This window comes from Lepisosteus platostomus, chromosome 9 (assembly GCF_059453375.1).
Source record: "Lepisosteus platostomus isolate fLepPlt1 chromosome 9, fLepPlt1.hap1, whole genome shotgun sequence".
NCBI classification, from domain to species: domain Eukaryota; kingdom Metazoa; phylum Chordata; class Actinopteri; order Semionotiformes; family Lepisosteidae; genus Lepisosteus; species Lepisosteus platostomus.
The window spans coordinates 61,713,810-61,729,180 of NC_142619.1; the positions used below are offsets into that span (position 1 = coordinate 61,713,810).

The window sequence follows — 15,371 nt, forward strand, 5'->3', positions numbered from 1 at the left end:
CCCCCTGCACGGTGAAGTCCCGGGGGGGGGAGGGCTGGCCAAGCCAAAGCAAAGCTCAGTAATTCTTCCTCGATCACAGAAAGCTGCGAGCGGGAAGGGAGGAGGGACTGGCGCCGTGAGGCGTGAGAGGAGGGAAAGGCAGCGTGCTCGCACAGGAGACACGGAGCCACAAACCTGCGCCTGCTTGTGGAGCTGAAACGCCCCTTTGAAAGGCTGTTTCTTCCCGAGGTAGAAGAACGCTGTTTTGCAACAAGTGCATCAACTGTCATCATCTCTTGTGAAACACGCGTGGAGAAACAGTATGGTTATCGTCTCTGAAGCTGAGTGCAGCACTAGCTCTGCGTCAAGGCCTTAATCCTTGAAAAACATCAGCTGTACAATAAGACTTTTATTGTCTGGCCGGTGAGCGTTTTATTTATTGTTCCCGCGTTCATTGTATTTTATTTGACTCACATTCCTGAGATTTTGTACTACACACACAATATATAATCACTTAACAACAAAAACGAAACGAGAGACGGTATGCAAACTCCTGCTGGTAAACTCTCCTGAATCAGTTAACAACAAACTGTCAGACAGCCAGTGGTGTCTTCAACAGAGCCAGAACAGCTCCAGGCAGTACCTATCACCATTTGTGTGGGATTTGTGGAGTTAAAGCCCAGTAACCCCATCTATTCGATGGAACTATTAAAATGGAAAATGCCCAGTATGTGCCTGAAGAGTCAAACTGTTCTCTGTTTGATAAACAGAAAAAATACAAACTGTCAACTGTCAACTGTCAGCTACAGCTCAAAAGCCCATCAAAACACCCTGTCAGCTGGGGTCAGATTTCAGGTGGAGACAGCAGCAGTGATCCATTAATCAGAATACAGCTACTAAACCATCCTGGTGGCAATATGAGCACATATGGTACAGCACTGATACAGTAGGAGCTCTCTAAACCCTTAAGCATGTTTTTCTCCAAATAATAATAATTGCCCTTACTGCCACAGGCCTCTATTAGAAACATGATTTCTACTGTTAAAATGATGATGAAGGTGTCTAGGAGGGCTTGAAACACACCAGACAGCAGAGTAACAAGGTGGGATTAACTCTGACTCAGGCATCATTGGTGTCATTGCTGGACAAATGGCAGACCTGAATTGCACTAATTGCCTAATTAATTAATTCCACAGCTGTACATCACTCTCAAACAACAGTCATCGCGTGACCTTGCTCGAGACTCACCCCCGGATGATGGTGAGATCATGCAACTTTTGAAACTGTGCGCATTTTTAAAGTCTGACATTCAATGATGCTAATATGTTAATAAAGGTGTAGTTTAATAACTACTCTGCTCTCATCTGGGACTGCCAATAGCATCACATTCTGCTATTAGTTCTGCAATTAGCAGAACTAATCCTGTCTGCAAGACTTAGCAAGTAAAGTAACGTTTCTAAACATCTGCAGTTGCCTTGTTTTGCTTCATTGTTTTTTTTTCTCTCATTCTTCATTTGAAGGTTTTAACACGGATACTTTTGGGTGCCAGGTCTCTGGGTCTTCAAGGGAACTAACTCCGACTGCCTCCTCAGATAAATGAAAGCGGTAAGGAAAGAGGGACCACTGATCGCCTCTCTTCAGCCAGGTCAGTTCTCGGGGTTTGTTTTTTCTTCATTCCCCTGATGTTAGAGATCCGCCGTGCCAGTCTTGGCAGTACAGCGGTACGGAATCGTGACTCGCCCTCCCAGATGCCCAAGTGCGCTTGCGCCGTGCGCTTCGCTCGCGCGTGAAGACGACGGGAGCGCTGCACGTGCTGTGGAGCTCGGTGCAGTATCTCGCCTTTTTTTATGGGTCATCAGAATATTTATTACATTTGCAATAAACAGTCCGTTGCTTTAAAATCTGTCACTACGGGTCACTACAAATGTACCTATTCCAATATAAAGACCTTGGCAGTTCACTGCTCCAGAAAACAGTCCTCTTTGATTTTTTTTAAATGTTTCATTCTGACAGCTCATTCTTTTCAAACCGGGCGCCTTCGGAAGAGCTTTTTGTCGTGTCAGATTTCCTCATTTACTTCTCGCCATGAGACGGCCGTTTGACTGTCTCGAGCAATCCGGTTTTAAAGCGGTAAAACAGCCCCATTACGAAACAGTGCAATTTGAAGGACCCATTCCAAAACCGTGAAATGCTTTCTGAAACAATATTAATAAAAGTAAAATCTGTTTATTGATTTATAGGAAGCCCATAAAAAAACAGGCGGGTTTAAATGAATTATGGTTTTAAGGGTATTATTGATAAAGTTTTTCTCTGGTGTAGAATTCCTTTATCCCTGCATGATTCCTCCAGCCCTAAACTAATGCCAAACAGAAACTTAAGATGGCCACATACTGTAGCAAACAGATATGAATGAGATATATTTCCCCTCATCAGTTATACTGAATACTCTTGCATATTTCAGGAAACAAGAACTTTTGCTCCAGAACAAGGTTAGAAATTGGGTATGGGTACATCATCTGTCAATGGGGCACATATAATAGAACAGGTGGGGAGCTGCGTCAGCATGCGTAGGCTGCAAAGGAACAAGTAAGAGGTTTATTCCATGCTGAAAAGAGAAGAGAGAAAGAAAACACAATGTTTCGGTCACACACTTCACACACCTGAAGAAGGCTCCAAGGCCGAAACGTTGTGTTTTCTTTCTTCTTTTTTTCAGCATGAAATAAACCTATTACTTGTTCCTTTACATATAATAGAAGACTCTTTCAGAGCAACACATAATTAGGACATTATAGTGTAATTAAAACCGGCATTTTAAATGACGTGCTGAAACGTTTTTCGAGTGAGCACAACGAGCAGAATGAGACACGGGCCACAGCGAGCACCTGATCCAAGCTCTCAACACCCTCACAGGCACGGATGGCCGACACAGCAGATCTCATCACAGTCAGCTCCAGAACGTGAACCAGATCACACCAGTGGACACTGTGAAGAAGTGCATCTGAAACAGAGCGGGGGGCACCGCTTTACACAGAGGGTAGTAGGAGTGTGGAACAAGTCACCCAGCCATCTTGCTGAAGCCTGGTTTCTTTCCAGAAACAAACAGATGTGATTCTTGTGTCACTTAGCTACTAACTACCAAAAGGGCTTGATGAGCCGAATGGCCCCCTCTCGTCTGCAAACTTTTTTATGTTTTAACACGACTCCCCTTGAACACACAGCAGGTTGCAGAGCTGCTATTTTATGTAAAAAAACTGGAACTACAAGTCCACAAGCTCACTGGAGCTGCTGCACGCAAATAGGTAAAATCTTATCGGACTAATCAGGGGGGTGGTTTGGATTCAAAGGAATTTCTTTCACTGTCCCAACTGCAAATGAGATGGAGATCTCAGGGCTCCTACTTGAGAGCTACAAGTCATCTTCACACAGTCTAGTACATTTTCACCAGCACTCTCAACCAGCGGACACAGGGAGGGGCTGCCCCATATCAGATACAGGTCAGTGGGATACAGTGAGACAGGGGACTGCATCTCTGCCTCCTCACAGCTATTCCACAATTCAGAAAGTGTTTACTTATTGGTATTTGGTACCAAAAAACAAACAAAGGAATTTTCCTACTCGGTAAAGAAGAGCCCTGTTCCATGTATGGGCTGGACCAACCTCTTGAAGCTGCTGTTGCCTCCTATATGTTAGATTTGCAGTTAATAAAGACAACGTGTACAGCCATGCCGCTTGAATCAACTGAGTGTGTTTGGGGGCTTTGTTTTGCATCTGCAGGCCTCTCTACTGGGGTTTACAAGGAAAAGAAATAAATGTAGACATATTACATGCTACCGAGCTGCTGAAGACAAGTTGTGCCAGGCCATCACAGGGCACACATACACACACAGGAACCATACTGATCCAGGCACAGGGCACAAGGCAGGGCACACCCTGGACAGGACGCCAGCCCATCACAGGGCACAGTCACACTTTCACACACTTTCATACTGTACTCATACATACATTTGAGGGTGGTGGTGGGTGGCAATTCAGAGACTCAATTTAATCAAGACAGCACCATCATAGTCTGTGGATCTTTCCAGAAATAAGATTTCTCAGTCTACTATGTCTCATGAACCCCACCCATATTAAGGTATGGCACAGTGAGGATTACTTAAAAAAGTACTCCTACCTTCAGGCACCTGCAATATGGCTGGAGCAGCTACTCCGGCAACCCCACCTCACACCCCAACCAGCTGGCCCACAGACACAAAACACTTCAGCGCCTCACTGATACCCACTGAACCCCTACACATGCCTCACAAGGAAAAAAGCAGCACTATCTCATAACCCCTACAGGAAACAAGGAATAGCTGTATATGTCAATATTTATTGCACATCCGCCAATATCCAACAGCGCACCCCAATCTGAGATGTCAGGAAGTGGAACTGTGTGAGCACTATAAACGCTAAACCTTCTTCAGCTTTAGAAAACAGCTTAACTCTTTCTAGAGAATAAATCGAGCACAAAAAAAAATGATTCGCCAGGCCATAAAAGCTTCACAAGGCTAAATGTTGTGATTGATTCCCTATTTATCAATATTTGAGCGTGTCCCGTTCTCTGACAAATCCCACGCTTGTTACAAAGAACCAAAGATGACAAAATCTTCGTGAGAGGGTCAACGCCTTTAAAGCAGCGGTATCAGTCAGGGCCACAAAACTTAATTCGCGATAATACAAACTGCAATGCATTTAGCTAAACATCAAGCGAACTTTTAGGATTCCAGCGAGTTTGCGTCAGATCAAAACCAATGCTCTAGCCAATTCTGTCACAATCGTGAAATTGAAAATGATTGAGATTCTTGCAGCCGATAACCAACCAACCAACCAACCAATCCACGCGTAACTGTGCGACCAGCCATGTCCCTTTGCGTTTTATCCCGTCGTAAAAGATGTCATAGACGGTCACAGGGAGGCGATTTAAATCAAGCTGCGGGGACTGAGCTCAGGGCAGCGTGTTATAACGAGCTAGCCGAGGCGGGCAAACCAAGTACCTGGAGTCCCCACCTGAGCAGGAGCAGGGGATGCAGTCTACAGGGGATGAGCTCGTCCGAGGATCTGAGCATGTTGCCACAACTGCGGGGACAACGTGTTCGCCTCACAATTCACAACCACGGGCGCGCTCCCCTCCCCGTATAATTTTTTATCGCCCAGACACGACCGCGATCACAACTACTCCACCCCGCCCCCCGCTCCTCTTCAGATAAAACGTCAGACATTGCAAACGTCGGTCTCATCCCGTGGGGGGAAAAAAAAAACCCAAAACAATTACTTAGAAAAAGGCAAATAATTGTCCCCTGTGAACACGCAGCGCTGTGGTCGCGTTAATACGCCCAGGTGCGTTCACGCTGCCCGGCGGGGACCAGCGCATCGCCGGGGGGGGGGTCTACACACCGGCATGACTGGGGGGAGTGGGCGTATCATTGACCCCGCAATTCAAACTCCTGTCAGATATTGTGAAGGGGAGCCGGTCGTCACAGCGGCGGCGAGTTGGAGCTACTTGCTCGGCCGCCTCTCCGGGTCTGTGCGCCGCGCATCCCAGAAGACCGGAGTCGCCGGCGCACCGCCACGACCATCCTTCCTGAGGCGCTCGCACAGAGCAGCACAACTCCGCCAGTTTAATTCGGCAGCGGTTTTTTTTTGTTTGTTGTTTCTTTGCTTTCCGGCTGCGATATCTGTGTTACCTCACCCATCTGCTTCCCTCTAAAATGAAGTGATACAACGTTTCATCGTCTGTGTTTTTTACACCCCCCTGCGGTACGTACAGACGCGCTTCGCTTCTCTCTCCGCACTGACATACAGTACTGTACAGCAGATCTTGCCGGGCGCAAAAGCACGTTTATCCCAAACCGAACTTTCCAGCCCTGCTGATGGGAGGTACCGGCGACCCTTACGACGCATCGGTCCTCGTTTTATCCCGGACTAGCAACAACAACAACAACAACAAAAAAAAATCAAGTACAAAAAGCGCACCGAATGAAAAAACGAATCCATCCATCTGCTCTTCAGTGTACAGTCCACCCGGACGCGCTGCAGTTACTCGAATGCCGGCCAGCGGATTACTGGACGGTCCCCGCTGTCCACCCTTAGCCAGATTCCCGAGCCGCCTGTCTTTTCTCCCCGGCTGATGTCCGCTTTCAGCGGCGCGCCCCGGAGCGGCCCCCCTTCCCCGGAGAAAGGCAGAGAGCTACACGTGTGTCTTACCGTGACCATGGGCGGGACGTTCCCAGTGTCGACACCGGCCCCGGGCGAGGCTGCCGAGGCGGACCGCGCTCTCTGCCTCCTCCCGGCTGTCCGCCGCGCAGCGCCGACACCCCAGGCAGCAGTCAGACAGCCCCTCGGCCGGGCGGGTGGGCAGGGCAGAGCCGCGGAGAGACGCGAAGGGGTTGCGCGCATGGACGCGTGTGTGTACAGTATATATATATACGCGCCTGTGCGTGTGTAGGACACCAAAACCGCGGGGCATTCCTCCTCCCCCCTCCCCTCCCCGCTCGCTCGCTCGCTGCTACTTCTTTTTTTTTTTGGCCAACAGAACGAAACGCTCGTCATCGTCATTGGGCAAACCGGCGCGGTGAGGAGAGATCGGGTTACTCCATTCGCTACAGAGTACACATAGTGATCGATCAATGTGAAATTAGAATCCTCGCCGTTTTAAGTGAGTTCAATACTACTACTACTACCACCACGGCTACCATAATAATAATAATAATAATAATAATAATAATAATAATAATAATAATAATAATAATAATTTAACCCTCCACCCAAAGGTAGGATGTTGCAGAATCATACTGAAATAACTATCACATTTTCAGATAGATCAGGTAATTCTTCAGGCACGTACAGTCCATTCATTTTTAAAGACTGACATCTCTAGCGCGCCCTGAGGTCGCAGACCTGTATGCATATGATTTTCCCTTTGTAACCGAAGATTTTGTGTTGTTTTGTATTGTACTGGAAATTCATCTAAAGAAACCGGTGTTGTACTTAAACGTCAACAATTCATGCGGATGAACGACACACATCACCGACAGTAGCGCCACAGGCTGAAACCCGATCTTGTCAGATCTCAGAAGCTCGGCGAGGCTGCGTCCAGCCAGTACTGGAATGGGAGAGCTCCCAGGAAAAAACAGGTTTAGTTTATTTTTAACATCTAATATTAAAGAGTTTAGCGATAAAATCTGATTTCGTAGTTATTTACTTTGGGCATCGTGCACGTTACATCGCTCGCTTGTCTGCGAACTGCTCGTGAAATAATTACATGTTATCTTCAAGAAAATCGCTTCTTGGTCCCACCTCGCCCATAGAATTTGCTGCGGAAAATGTCTCGAAATGTCAGACATTGCTTGGCGATATGCCAGATTTGGCAATGCCTTGGGTTGGATCTAGTACTGTAGGTGCAACATCTCTGCTCACTCTATACAACGCCTTGCAAAAGGAATTATGACCCCAGCAGGCTGCACTCATGAGTCACGACTCTTTGCAGAGACAATTCATATTTGTTACCTGCACACCTTCCTTTATACCTTCAAAGCAACACAAAACTGAACTAAACAGATCATTAATGTGAAAGAAAAGTGGAGACACGACGATTGCACAAGTACACGCTTGCTGTGGAAAACGTCAATTCGTTTTTGTAACCACACAATGAGCCACACAATTAGTTGAGCTGGCTTTGTCTGTCTGTAGTAATACCGGCTCACAAGATTTCACAACAGATCCACCTCCCTCTGCAAGCTCTCGCCGTCAGGTGGGGAAATTCAAGCAAAGCTGTAGACCAAAGAGCTTTCAAAACAATTCAGGCGTAAAACTGTATAAAGGCACAGGATGAAGGTATAATTTATAAAAATATATATATATAGGGATAAAAGCATTTCAAATAGTCCAACTATCTCTTTAAGCGTGGTGAAGTCAACCAGTATGAGGTAGAAGGCACCCAGACTGCCTAGATCAGGCCTCCACTCCAAACTGAGCAGCCAGGCCAGGAGGAAATGGGTTCGACACGCCACTGTGAGGCCAGCAGTGACCCTGAAAGAGCGACACGGCCCAGTCAGTGGCTGAGACGGGAGAAAATATCCAGGAGTCAACAATATCCCCGTCACTCCACAAATAACAGTACGGAACTGAAATCCCAGTCAATCCCATCTCAAATCCCAAATAGAGTTACAAGATAATGCCCAACTGATACTGCTAACGTGTTTACTGCTCATCAAAGGGCTTGTGGTCAAAGAAGACAAATTTGGAACTTTTTGGTTTACACTGCAAACCTGACGTACAATAAAGCCAACGCAGTGCATCACTCAGACAACACCCTCCCTGCTGTCAAGGGTTGAGGTGGCAGCAGTGTGTTACAGGTCTGCTTCTCATCCGCAGGGAGTGTTGATGCAGCAAAGTCAGGCAAATCCTAGAGGAAAACCTGCTCCAGACCTAAAACCGGGACAAGAATTCACCTGCCAGCAGGTCAGTGATCCTAAGCACAAGGCCACAGCTATACGGGAGTGGTTTAAGAGAAGGTTAATGTCCACGAGTGGCGTTAAATGTTATTTAATGAAGTCTTGGCATGAATCTTACTGGGAATCTGTGGCAAGTCCTGAGAACAGCTGTCCATCAGTGATCCCCGAGGAACCTGACAGAGCTTGAGCAAATCTACCAAGAGAGAAGGGACTAAATCGCTCCAGGATGGTGAGCGAAGTAGGTCAAGACTTGCCCAACAAAGACCTGCTGTTGTGTTGGCTGCCAAAGATGTTTCCTCCAAATGCTGAGGTCAGGGGTGTCAGGGGTGTCGGAAGGGCAAGCTGTGGAATGACCAGGAGGGCAGTAGAGACCCTGTGCGTAGCGGTAAAAAGGGCAACATGGGGATTAGCCCAGGCTCAGGGGGTCAGACGATGTCGGTATAGAAACCTGTGCCCTCAGGCCACAGACGTGTGGCGACCTGGTGCTAGGCGGGTCTCTGGACATCCGTACCCTCAAGCTGAGCCAGGAGCAGAGCAGACACAGGAAGTAAATAGGCAACACAACCAGACACACCAGAAAGACATGAACAATCACAGGGAACTAGGAACAGGACAGAAGCAGAGCGCCCTCTAGGTGTGGCAAGGGGTCTGAATACTTGCACAATTGATGGTTTCAGTACTGTTCTCTTTAGTTACTCCTCTTTAGACACAGTGAATGCTGACATTCCACACATAACATGAGCAAACACAGCCCCCAGGCCTCTGGGGTACTCCTGCGTCAGTCACTCTGTGACACATGGAGAAGCAGTCAGGAGAAGGAATGTGGGTTCAAATCCCAGGTGAGACACTGCTGTTACAGTAAAGGACCCACCTGTAGACATGGGTGAAAATATAAGATACTTTGATTGCTATTGGTAAAAATAATAAGGAATAAGGAAGAAGCTGTACATCAGGGTTAACACCAGTACTCTAACACACTGTGCGCTGGGATCTTTAATGACCAAGTAATCATGACCCCAGTTTAATGTCTCATCCCCAGGATGGTACCCCTGCAGCACAGTATCTCTGGACAACACACTGGGAAACGGAAATTCTGGTCCATAGGTAAGAGCGCCACCTACTGATCCAACAGTATTAGTTACAACAGAATCCTGGTTTTCCTTGAAAGTCTCCCACCTCACGCTGTTGAGCTTCTGAGATGTGATAAGATCAGTCCCCGAGGTGGTAACGTGATTGAATGTTGTGTTTAAATTAAATAAATGCTTAAATGAAAAATAAGCAAAATTCTAGCAGGTCTACATGTGTGAATTTGTTCTGCGGTTCAGGAAGCCTCCGCCCTTGAAGTGATAGAAGCACCTTCAGTCAGAAGAGAATCTGATCATCTCGACAGATCGATGGAAGAGACTCAGTTAAAGTCTGCAGGGATCTGGGCAGGACAGGATAACCCCTGGAGCTCTCGCACACCACACCTAGCTCAGCGGTGCACGGCGCAGAGCGAACATTCTAACAATGTCAGCATCAGCCCAGAAGAATGCGATGAAACACTTGATAAAGCCCCTGTGTGTCACAATGGGCGCAGGGAACACAGCAGGCTGCATGTCGTCCTGCTTCCTTCTGTACATTTTGCATCACGGAGCTCCGTGGCCTTGTGTACTTTCAGGGCTGCGTGTCGGCCTATTTAGGTCACCTGCACTCGACCCACTGAGGAATCTGGGGTATGAGGAGACGCCTGATCAGCAGCACATAGCTGACAAACCTCATCTCACGCTGTGATCAGAATGCAGGAATAGTTACACGTGAGATTTAACCCATCTAGCCAGTGCGGTAGTTAATAGGTCATTGACTAAATCTGAATGAGAAAGGATCTCATCCAGATGTTTATTGAAAGACGCCAGGGCGCCAGCTTCAGGAACATGGCTGAGAAGCTTGTTCCAGACTCCCACCACACTTTGTGTCAATAAGTGCCTCCTGTTCTCAGTTTTAAAAGCACTTCCACGCAGATTCCCCTTGTGTCCTCTGGTGTGTGTTTCACTGTGCGTTCTGAAGGTCCTACTGAGGCTGTAGTTAGTCCGAACGTAGCGCAGTGTGAAGTCAATGTCTCTACAAAAACACTGCCATCGATACACCCTGCAGGGGGACTTCAGTTGTAGCCTTTCCAGTCTTCTGCAATGGAATATTACTCAACCACCACATCTCATTTCACAACAAAAACATGTGATGGAGTAGTGTTTCAGCTTTGCGGTACAGCAAAGTAAACCACAATCAGCTGAGTGAAGGCTGTGTGGAGGGAGGTAAACAGATAATATATTGTCTGGATGCTGGGGAGACAAGCCATGTAGAGACTTGAATGTAAGCAGAAGTCAATTTTATAATTAACTCAAAACCTGACGGGAAGCATGTGCGAGGACTCCAGGTCAGGAGTGAAGTGCCCACTCGTTGTGTGTTCTGAAGACACTGTGACATATTAAGTGTAGTTTTACAGTCTCCTGTAAGTAGGTTGTTATTGTAATCAGTCCTTGAAGAGACAAACACATGAAGTCTTTACAATATTCTGAACATGAGGTTCAAAAATCAATCCAGAGTTGGAGGTCTTGCCCTCATTCTTCATTCTGGACAGAAACTCAAGTGATGTCAGAGGACAGGGATACAGCTAATGCTCATGTAACTAATGAGAGGTTCCCAGAAACATGGCCTTAACAAAATGTACAAAACAGCTACCTCAGGGTATGGTTTAGGGTGGACACAGATCTGAGCATCTGCATTTACATAGAAAATGGAACAGAATACAGCACTGAGGCACAATTAGCAAATGTTGTCATCAATCAAACCTTAGAACTAAAATTGTCAACAAAAATAAAAAAGGTTACATTCAGCAAAGCGAGATTTAATCTATTTGAAGGCTGCACAAGAGCACAGGTTGGAAAATTTAGTTAGGCTGAGATGATATTTTAGTTGCCCTGCATCAGCTTGGTCTAATACTTTCACAAGAAAAGGCAAGTTAGATGTGGTCATTGGAGGTTCTTTTGGCACTGGCCTGAGTGCAGCTGCGATGCAAGCACGCTGGAGCTCAGGGTGCCATTATATTAAACACCCAGGGGCAGAGGGCTGACAGACAGGAATCAATCGCACACAGGGAGTGGGGTCCACAGACAGGGAGGGGGGTGCCAGGTCAGAAAGACTGCAGGCATGAGCAGTGTGAAGTGAGAAAGAGGAGAGCCAGCAAGGGCAGGGACACAGAGAGGCACTGCTGTGGGGCGAGAGGAGAGGAGAGAATGTTGTTCAATGTTATCAAGCTTGGCTGTGAAACATTACAGAAAGGTTGTAGTAGTTCAGGTGGGGAGCTGCGTCAGCATGCGTATGCTGCCAAGGAACAAGTAATAGGTTTATTCCAAGCTGGTGTGAAGAAGGCTCCACGGCCGAAACGTTGTGTTTTCTTTCTTCTCTTTTCAGCAGGAATAAACCTGTAACTTGTTCCATTACAGAAATGTTTGCATGAATGAGGCGATGGAGGTGATGTGAGAGCACAGCAGGGCTTGAGCAGTCGGGTAATGCTGGAAGACAGGTATCTCGGAAGTTTCCTGATTATTATCAATAATATGAGAAACAAAAGTTGAGCACTTGTCTGAAACACAGAACCTGCGTTCCAACACCAGGAACTGTCTCCATACTTCTCCCCAGGGGTGAGGTGAGTACAGGAGATAGTGTCCAGAGTGTCAGGTGTGTGTCAGAGCGCTACTGAACTTCTGATCTTCCAGACTCTCAGAGGAGCATGATAGAGCAGAATCAGAAAACATGATCACCTGCGCTCCTCTGAGTCGAAACTCTTCTAACGTTCTTACCTTAAACTTGAACTTTATTGCCATATGTAACCGGTTGTACTGGTACAATGGAATTCTTACTTACAGAAAGTCTTTCGATTGCTACAAAAAAAAAGTGTAAAAACACAAAGTGCAGACAGTGCATTAAGACAATATACAAACAAGCAGTAGACAATGTACAAGTAAACAAGTAAACAGTTTGAATGTAAACAATGCAGACGTGTAAACAATGACTGGAGATGTGCAATAAATAAGAAATCATAATGAGGTGGATGGTGTAGGTGTGGTCCGAGGGGCATGGCCAAATGTGTTCGCCAATCGCACTGCTTGTGGAAATTGGAAACCCAATTGTTAACAGCAAAAGCTTACAGATTGCAAACGATGGAAACGAACAGCCCAGGTGGATGGATTTCCAACAGTGGGTGGACACAAGCTTAGATTCAAGATGTGCCCTTAGCTGGGAGCTGGAGCACGGAGAGACCGTGCACCATCAGGACAATCCAAGCACTTCAGACCAGACTGTTGAGAGTCAATGTGGATATTAAATGCATCCAGGATTAAAATATTGTTAAATTTCAAAATAGCAAATGAACAAATGAACAAATTCACCTAAGAAGACAATTTTTGGCTTAGAAGGTCTAAAGGTTGTAAAAACGTTCCATAGCTTGGAGAGCAGAGGCTTTTAAAACCACACAGTTCAATGATGAATACTCAGGAATAGTGACAGGACTCAGACACAATATGAGGTGACACAATATACAGTGCCCAGATATAGTGGTGGCAGCATTATATTACACTCCTGCTTCTCATCAGCACTGGGAGAAGTGTCAAGACGCGAAGATAGCTGGAGCAAAGTACTTACAAAACGTAATGGAACACTTGCCTCAGTCTGCTAAAGATATAAAAAAAAATTCATGGTGTTTGCTGACAGTTTGTTTTGCTGACATTGTATTAATTAATGAGCCATTACTACTGCAGTTCCTGAAACTGCTATAGACTACCTTTCAAGTAGCATTTTACACTTTATAGTTCCTGTCATAGCTTTGAAAGGGTCTTAAGTTCCATAATGGACCCAGATGTGCAATTCTAAATCTTTAATTTACTCTATGCTGTATAAAAGCAACATATTATTGCAACATGATAATGTGATATTGTGCACAGTTTTCTAAAACGCATTTTAGGTCTTAGTCATGCATTGTACAATTTTAACAAAGTCCCTTGGTTTTAATTATGCACACCTAACAATATATCCCAGCATACTATTTGCCTTTATATTTGCCTACATTGTCTAGAAGGTTAAATTGTGATAACACACACCTAAGCTATGTCATAAGCAGCTTCATCAAATTCTGGATCTACAATCCTATATTTCTCAATTTTTGCTAACTGCCTACAAATCTGCTCAGGTGCCCGATATGTTTCTTGAATTACACTAACATCTGCTGCTTGTCCTCTTATCTTGGTATCATCTGAAAATTAACTAGTTTACAAATTATACCAGACCTAGATCAATTCGATAAATTAGAAATGGTACTAGTACAGATCCCTGAGGAACTCCACCAATTATCAATTATTTGAGCATTCATCCCTTAGCTTTACTCTTTGCTTTTGATTCACAAACGTTCTCAATCCAAAGATACACATAATGTCCACTACCTTTAAATTGAGAATTAAACTCATTTCAGGGTGCAAATTTGAAAATGAAATTTATATTGCAGGTAAAGAAACAATCCACAAATGACAGTGCATATTATAACATATTATCTCTCTAATTAAATAAAACACTTTTAATTATATATCTCATCATTTGTATTTTTCCTTTTTAATTGTGTCCCCACATTTTCGAGATTAAAATGCGTCCACAAACACTTAAGTCTCCATTGCTGTCAAAGGATGTAGGAGTTCCTTCACCTATCTACCCTATCATGTTAACAAAGTCTCTGGTCTTTGCATATTTGACTAAGCTCTGCAGGTAGAGCTTCTAAGCTTTTGAATGTTTATGGTTGGGTAGACAAAAAAAAAAGTCCAGTTTAAGTGCAGTTCAAAAGCAACTAGTAGTGACCACGCTGCACAAAGTGTACAGGGGCTTAGGAGGTGGACAGGGGAGTTACATGAAGCCCCCACAGATGCACTTATCCCATTACCTACTGGGCAGGACTGGGATTAAATGGCACAGGAAGACCGCAAGGCAGCCTCGCCCCCACTCAACTACAGACCTGACGAGACCTTCTCCAGTCCATACAAACTCGGGACACAGATTTGGAAAACTAGACGCTAGTTCATACAAATGTTCCACTCATCTCATAAATAACCACAAAACAGGGCTTAAGAAACCGAGGTTTAATTTGAAGCCTCTGGGGGGGAAAAAAGGAATCACCAGACAAAAGACAAAAACACGGGCAGGGATACCTCACTTCCATTGTCACTTCTAGCAGTGAAAAATTGGTAACCACTTCCTTTAACACACGCGCTCCGTGACCATACGGTAGATGAAAGCTGGACCCACATGACAGGAAACAAGTATGCTCAGTCCCTCTTCTGTGGATAATCTTGGGTTTTAAACAGGAATATCGGGGCAGACTGTTAACACTTGAATATACTGCAAGCTGAAGATTTTCCAGAGATGCATCTGAATAGATGGAGGAAAATGTTTGACCCAGGAAAGCACTGGCCATGTGAAAGGGGGGTGTTGGTTCCTCACAGCGGGCAGCAGAGTACCACTTGCATTTTGCTTCAGTCTGGGCTCTTCTCATCATTAGAAACACAATAAGGTAACAAGGGATCTGGAACAGTGCTGTGACAACTCTACACAAGGAAGGGGGTTACACGCTCTATGCCTGTGACTATGACAGACCACTCCCTTCTCCCCAACTCCCCAGGTATAAAATGTTATAAGAAAATCACATTAAGAACACTACAACACTGCATTCCCCTCACAGGTCATCGGCAAAGAAAAAAAATGTTTCATACGTTTTGATTTAAACGGGATAAAGAGACACGCAACACACACCAAAGATGACCTCTTACAGAGAGCCTATCCACTGTCTCTCTATGTTCACAAGACAAATAACTCTCCTGCAAC

The 15,371-nt window shown here is 45.5% G+C and overlaps 1 protein-coding gene and 1 long non-coding RNA gene across 4 annotated transcripts in view; one reads left to right on the plus strand and one right to left on the minus strand.

Moving 5' to 3' along the window:
• LOC148655414 (fatty acyl-CoA reductase 1) overlaps positions 1 to 6,517 on the minus strand; it is an 80,481-nt gene extending 73,964 nt beyond the window's left edge. Inside the window, exon 1 of one of the 3 annotated variants that reach the window (XM_088646055.1) lies at positions 6,223 to 6,517. The gene's annotated coding sequence lies outside the window, so the exon portion shown is untranslated. Of the gene's footprint in view, positions 1 to 5,991; positions 6,195 to 6,222 lie in introns of those variants that run through there. The other 2 variants (XM_088646053.1, XM_088646054.1) reach the window with 2 other exon arrangements.
• Positions 6,518 to 6,758: 241 nt separating this feature from the next.
• LOC148655415 (uncharacterized) lies at positions 6,759 to 10,213 on the plus strand. The gene is made up of 3 exons (XR_015941272.1): positions 6,759 to 7,151; positions 8,392 to 8,478; positions 9,511 to 10,213. It is a non-coding gene; the product is annotated as an uncharacterized LOC148655415 (long non-coding RNA).
• Positions 10,214 to 15,371: the final 5,158 nt, after the last annotated feature.